We start from the raw sequence: 7,417 nt of genomic DNA on the forward strand, positions 1-7,417 counted from the left end.
GTGACTTGCCCAGGGTCACATAGCTAGTAAGTATCTGAGGCCAGATTTGAACTCTAGAAGATGAGTCTTCCTAACTCCTGGCCCAGCACTCTATCCACTGAGCCACCTAGTTGCCCTATACTTTATAGCAGCTTCTTCCCAAACAAACCAACACAAGCCATCCAGAGCTGACCAAGATGACATTTAGCACAATAACCTTTGTTAGAAGCAGTAATCACACTACTTAACCAAGATACAATGAACAATGAATTTGGGAGTCAGAGGACCTGAGTTCAAATTGCATCTCTAACACTTTTAACTTGTATAACCTTGGGCAAGAGTTACCTCATCCATAAAACTAGAATGTATGACTTGATGACTTTTCCAGTCCCTTCTAGCTCCAATTCCATGATTCTTTGATCCTATTATTAAACTAAAAAAATCCAAAGCATAAATAACGTAATATTTTTACTATTACAACATTTTTACCATTTTTTCATTGTCCACTATAATTATTGTAATAATGATGATGATGCAGCCAACTCATCAGTGACTAGAAGAGAACGTCTTACCCTGGGTCACATATAATCTATTTTTATTAAAATGATTTCTTGCCCAAACTTGCTTTCTCTTAAGCTCAGTCAAGTTTCTTCTTTCAGGTCTTGGCATAGGGTGATTTTTGTGGATGGCTAGTAACTGAATGTAGAAAGCAATCACTGCCTTTTGCCTTCCCATCCCATTTCTCTTTCTCCTGAAAAAAAAATGTTTTATTTGATCCTCCATGGCCCAAGTTTTATTTTTATTTTTTGGCTTATAACTTGGCTTATAACTTTTTTCCCCTTGAAAAACTGAAAGCCCCTTGTGTCAGTCACAGTACCTTGGATATCAGATCCAGCAATCAGGTGGATTCCCACAGTATTGCAGATTGCAATCTGTCTACAATTTAGCAGGTAATTTTAGCTGCTTGAGTCTTACAGAAGTTAAAAAACTTGCTTATGGTCATATAATAAGTTTCAAAGGTGCGACTTGAATCCAGGTTGTTCTAACTTGAAGACTAGCACTCTGCCCTTCTCCTAGCAGGGATGGGGAACCTTCAGATTCAGTCAAAGTGCTGTATTTGAGAACCTAGAGGGCCACATGTGTCCTCAAGGCCATAGGTTCCCCACCGCTGTCCTAGACATAATGATAAATGTCCAATTTACCAAGTATTAGATCTTTGTTGAATTGGTGTTATCCAGAAGGCCTTCTGTCACTGGTTTTATCTGGCTTTTTAATACAGGGGGTACCTTTCTTTAAGTAACCTTGACATAAGAACATTAGGCTTAATGGAAAAAAAATTAATCAGAAAGCTGAGTCTTTGCTTTACAATGTGATTTGCAATAGAATTCCTTTAAATAAAAAGTTCCCTTGGTACATCTGGGAATATAATTTTATTTATAAAAATTACATTTACACACAGCTTTTTAGGAACATATACCACTGGAATAAAGCAAGGTATGCTTACATTAACAGTAACAAAAATCTTTTGTGTTTCTATAGTACTTTTTATTTGTATTTTATTTTACCTTCATACACACAGATAAAGTAAGAGAACTGTCATCTGAATTTTACAGATAAAAAATGGACACAGAAGTTAAATGACATAAGGACACAGTTATCAAACTGGAAGGCCATTTAATCCAGTAATTTTACAGGTAAGGAAACTGAGGCCCACTTAACTGAAGGTTGATTGACTTGCCCAACATCTTAAAGGTAGAATCTGAACTCAGGTCTTTTGACTATAAAGATAATATCCTTTCTCTGTACTATACTTATAATTATCAGTATGCTCAAGGTCATATTATGTATAGTTTTAGTTCCCAGGTCTATAGAATTATAACAAGCTAGTGCTTCTTCCAATAGATGAGTGGCCCTATGCTAAATCATTACCTATGAAATCCAGAAATGCCAGTCTCCCAATGATCCTGCTTGTTTCAAGGTACACTCTGCCCATATGCAGGCCTCTTTGAGAAAAGCTGGATAAAGGCATCAATTAAAAGGGGAAAAGGGATAAACATTTATTGGGGCCCTACTACGTGCTATGTACTATGCTAAGCATTTTATAAATATTATCTCATTTGATCCTTACAACTTCTCTGGAGGAAAAGTGCTAAAATTCCTCATTTTAACTGAGGAATACAATGGTCAAGTCAAATACTAGGGTCACATAGGTAAGAAGGGTCTGAGGCTGGATTTGAGTTCAGGTCTTCCTGATGCTAGGTTCTGCGCTATGTCCATTATGTTACCTAGTTGCTTAGGTAAGTGAAGGTAGACCTGAGACCCAGGCAGGGGAAGTGCCAAGAGAAATCAGTCCCCTAAATGGCCTCCCTGCTTCCCCTCTGTTTACCTGTTCATCCTCCATATAACTGCTTCCTACTTCTTAGATATGACTATGGTCCTTCCCTGCTCAAACACATCCAGGGGTTCCCTAGTAACTAAAAAATAAAATAGGTACTAGTAGCCAAGTCTATTTACAAACCAATTCCAGCCTAAATTTCAAGCCTTTAGAAAAATGATAGCCTTTTATGCTTTCTAATTTCCAGCTAAATTATACTAGTTATTCCCCCAATCTTATGTAGTCCCCCAGCCTTCAAGTAGAATGTCCCCTACACCTAGAATTCACTTTCTTCTCCTCATTGCCTGTTGTATTTGCCTTCTTTCAATACTCAGCTCAGGTACTATGTCCTCTAAGAATCCCTCCCTGATAACCTCTGTTGAAAGTGTTCTCTCTCTACTCAAATTATCTGAGTGCCTCCTTGCCTAGATCTCTATCACATTTTACCTTGTACTGTATTTATTTGTCTATATGGCATGTCACAGGGGTGTGCCATTTTTCATCTCTGAATCCTCAGAACCTAGAATAGTCCTTTGCACACGGTAGGTACTTAATAAATGATCGGGGTTTGGGGACTTAAATGAATGGTACTATAATTTGTTAAGCTGTTGCTATTCTCTTCTGTCATTTACTTATCACCACAGATGTTTGAATAACAAAAAATATTGTGTCCTTGCATGTATTTTAATGGGTTAATTTTCCCTTTTGATCTAATCTGAGCAATAATTGGCAACTGGAATTTCATGTCCTTTATTTTTTCTAATTTCTAAAAAGCTTTTCCCAGCAACCTCCAACAAGCTGAAGAGATACAAAACCAATACAGGCATGGACTTTTATTTGTTAATAAAGAGCCACTGTGGATTCTTAAGATTAAGATTCTTAAGAGTGACATGTTTCCTGCTATGGGCTCAAAAATTCCAATATGGGGTTAAGTGGAAGAAGAAAGGCAAGACCAGAATATAATTAAAAAAAAAAACAATTTATGTAAAAAAAAATAAGGATTACATCTCTTTGACAACCTTTTAGACATGCTCTTCTCATATTAGTCTGTAACTACCTGGGTGCTATGCTGGTGTAGTGGGTTTAAGACAAATAGTTTTGGGGGAAATGAAATAGGATTTGCAGTCAGATAAAAAGCTGGGTCAAATTTAGGACTATACAACCTTTTCAGAATTTCTTTAAGCTATAATGTCAGTAGGTAGAACAGATGGAGAACTAGGTTGGTAGCTCATAGTATTTCAGAACACAACGTGCCTTTCAGGGTCATTCAGGACAATCTTTGGTTTGGAAGCATAATTTTCTTTTGGAATATTCCTGACAAGTAGTCACTCAGTCTCTGCTTGAATATCATCAGTGAAGGAAGGAGAACTCACTACTATTCTGCAGGTAACTTATTCCACTTTGGAAAATTGTAATTAAACCTTCCTATATTATTTTTTGATCAAACCAGTGTAGGGATAGGTAGGGAATCCTAGGTGAGAAACTTTCTCTACCAAGCCATCTGCTCAGCAATTTATAGTCTTAAAGATGTTTCCTGGGGCACTGAGTGGTTGTGACTTAATGAGGGGCACACCGTTAGTATGTGTCATAGGCAGGATTTGAATTCAGTTCTTCCTGATTCTGGGTCCAGCTCTCAATCCAGTACACCTATTGAACTGATATCTACCTCCTTCCACAATAGTCCTAGTTCTTCACCCATACAAAATGCAGCGAATCCCTCTCCAACTGACAGGCCTTCAATGGTTAAAGATAGCATTCATGTCCCTCCACCACCTAAGTCTTTTCTTCTCCAGTTTAAACATCCCCAATTCCTTCAACTTATCTCTTTGGTCTCTAGTCTTCTCACCATACTGGTGCCCTCCTTATGATAAGCTCTGGTTTATCATAAATACAACAGTGAGAATAGAACCAAATATTCCAAAACATGCTTGGTCTGTTCTGGACAAGAGTATGGTGGGATGATAACGTCATTTGTTTTGAGCGATGTCTTTACTGAAGTAGTCTAAGGTCATATTAGGGTTGTTGTTTTTTTAAATCACTGGGTTGATTTTTTTTTTGAGCTTTCAGTCCACTAAAACCCCCAGATATTTTTCACATTATCTTTTTTCTCACCTAAACAGTATTATTGTTGTTCAATTGTATCCAACTCTTTATGACTCCATTTGGGGTTTTCTTGGAAAATGTACTGAAAAGTGGTGTACCATTTCCTTCTCTGGCTCATTTTACAGATGAAGAAACTGAGGCAAACAGGGTTAAGTGACTTGCCCAGGGTCACACAGCTAGTACGCATCTGAGGATATATTTGAACTCAGGAAGATGAGTCTTCCTGATGTCAGATCTTGCTCTCTATCCACTGTGCCACTTAGCTTTTGCTTACATGACTGACTTTTTGAATTATGGTGCAGAAATTTCCATTTATTGCTATTAACTTTTCTTATTAGATTGATCCATTGTTCATAGTCCTTTAAAATAACTGGAGATCGAGGGGAGGCTAGGTGGCACAGTGAATAGAGCACTGGCCCTGGAGTCAGGAGGACCTGAGTTCAAATTTGGTCCTAGACACTTAACACTTACTAGCTGTGTGACCTTGGGCAAGTCACTTAACCTCTTCCAAACAGCAAAATAAAATAAAATAACTAGAGATATAGGCTCCACAAGTTGTCTATTAGCTCCCTCCCAGTTCTGTGTATTCAAAAATATTTTGCAAACATGTCACTTGTGGCTTCATACAAGTCACTGATAAGAAAAAGGTTGAAGAAAATAGAGCCCAGGACACCATGCCACTGGTGATCTCTCCTCACTTTGACCTTGATCTGTTCACTAGCACTCTCTGCTTCCAGTCCAACCAGTTCCAAATCCACCCAGTTACATTAAAATCTAGCTCACATCTCCCCATCTTGCCCTCAAGATGATCATGAGACATTTGCTAAAATCCAGGTGCATACTAAGCTGTTTCCCTGATCTGCTTAGTCTAGTAACCCAGATCACAAGGAAATGAGGTTAGTCTAGCATGACTTGTTCTTAATGAACTCATGATGGCCCATAGTGATCATTACTTCCTTTCTAAATGTTCCCAAACTAGTTTGAGAGTATTTCACTGAAATAATGCTATTTTTTTAAGCTGAAAAGTTGGCTATCACATTTGGAGAAGATGCTTACCTAAAATGCTGGGGAAATCTGAGCATCCTATAAATCTCAACTAACTGATCCTCTGTGAAACACAAAATCAGAGGACCTAAGTTGAAACATTAAAAAAAAAAAAAGGCTGAAAGGCACAGCCTTTTAAGTCCCTTTATCTAGCTAGTGGGCCACAGTCAGCAAACTTTTTTTCCTATAGGTACTTTCAGACATGGCGCTTTTCCAGCTGAATACTTTGGTACCTGCATAGTTGCCAAGTATTCCCTGTAGTGTTTACTAGTGATTCCTGGTCTGACTTTATAGAGGAAAGACCTAGCAAGTTACTTTGGTTATTTTCATTAAACTTAGTCAAACTCTCAGATAGGTAAATTATTTTTAAACCCAAAATAGCTGTATATTTGCCTGGAAATGATTCAGAAGTTTCTGCCCCAATCAGCTTTGCCTTTTAGATACAGAGCTCTCCTACATGGTTTATTTTTGAGATCTCTTTTCCAACTGGCATCTTTTGGGGAGTCGAACTCAGTTGGGATAGTTCTTGGATGGTCTTTTAGGGTCTGGAATATTAGGCTATGGAGAAGAAAATCCTTAAACTTACTGTACTTCCTACAACAGACAAGTTGTAGTGCAGGTAAGAATTTTTTTTAACAGTACAAAGTGCCAAATACTTGTTTTTGCTAACACAGTATGTGTTTTATTTAGCATAAATGTACAGTGTAGGTGCCCAATATAACTTATAGGACTGTGTAAGTGAAAAGACTAGGGATCTCAAGTCAGAAGACCTAAATTCAAATCCTGACTGCCACTTACTGCCTGTTGTGACCTTGAACAAATTAAGTCACCTCCTGAAATCCTCAGTTTTCTCATCTGTGAAATAAGGGGGTTGGGCTGGATGACCTTTAAAGTACCTTCTAGTATTCTTTGATCTTTGGCCTTAACTAAGAGTCCTAAGGATAATAAAATCATCTATGTTATTTCTACCATCTGGCCATACCATCACTTTCCCCACGTTCCCAGGAGCAAATACTAGGTTTATACTCAAGGCCTTGCCATCTATTATATAAAACCTGATTATAACAATTATGATAATATATAATAAATATCACAATTGCCCATGTATGGTCAAGGGTAAGTACAGTGAGTCTTTTTTTCTTACACAGATATTCTTCTGGTATGAAATAACCTAAACGACTAGTTATCTTCCCTACTGGGCTACATCCCAGCAGCTCCCTAAATTTCATAATGTGCCAGTGGATCCCCTCCATAGAGGGTTGAGCTTTTTTTTTCCTTCCCCCTCAGTATTCTCCATCTCCCCCTCCTTTCCCCCATTTTCTAAAAAGGTTTTAAAGAACATTTCTGAGACAAAAATAGCCTCAATTGTGAGAGGCCTACACACTGGGGTCTGCTACAGACAAGTCAGCAAGTGCAAGCCAAGAACATTAGGGGAGACTCGATGTGGATGCAACTCGGCCGTTTTGGGTGCTGTTTCTCTGCTTGGGCCCGGTGGGTAGAAGGGAAAAATGGATTTTTTTTTTGTTGGAGGGCTGGGGGTAAAGAAGTTGGGGTGGGTCTGAGCTCCCTAATAAACAGGGTCACGGGCCGAAGTGGGGGGGCTTCCCCCCCTCCCCTCCTACTCGGGCTCTTTATTTGCCCCTGTTGGGGCTGGAGATGGTCAAAGAAAGCGATTGGCATTGAATGTCACCCTGAAGGTAAAATGAAAGACAAAAGATGAACGCATGCTTGCTTTCTGTTTGCGGCGGCGGCGGCGGCGGCAGCAGGATTTAAAGGGGGGGAAAAAAACAAAAAAACAAAAACACTACACTCACATCCATACACACACACACATACACACAAACACAAACACACACAGACTTCAATTATGCAAACACGGTAATGCAATCAAATCATGACCGTGCTGGAATTTTTCCT

The 7,417-nt window shown here is 38.7% G+C and overlaps 1 protein-coding gene and 1 long non-coding RNA gene across 2 annotated transcripts in view; one reads left to right on the plus strand and one right to left on the minus strand.

Moving 5' to 3' along the window:
- Window positions 1-7,417, plus strand: part of ESRRG (estrogen related receptor gamma) — a 696,148-nt gene that overhangs the window by 33,028 nt on the left and 655,703 nt on the right. The gene's annotated exons all lie outside the window — the stretch shown is intronic.
- Window positions 492-7,417, minus strand: part of LOC138144648 (uncharacterized) — an 8,147-nt gene continuing 1,221 nt past the window's right edge. Inside the window, exon 3 of the long non-coding RNA XR_011163996.1 lies at window positions 492-730. This is a non-coding gene — a long non-coding RNA (uncharacterized lncRNA). The remainder of the gene's footprint in view (window positions 731-7,417) is intronic.

This window comes from Petaurus breviceps, unplaced genomic scaffold, assembly GCF_028583685.1.
Source record: "Petaurus breviceps papuanus isolate PSGF00001 unplaced genomic scaffold, PetGlider_PUasm1.0 90702, whole genome shotgun sequence".
In the NCBI taxonomy this organism is placed as follows: Eukaryota; Metazoa; Chordata; class Mammalia; order Diprotodontia; family Petauridae; genus Petaurus; species Petaurus breviceps.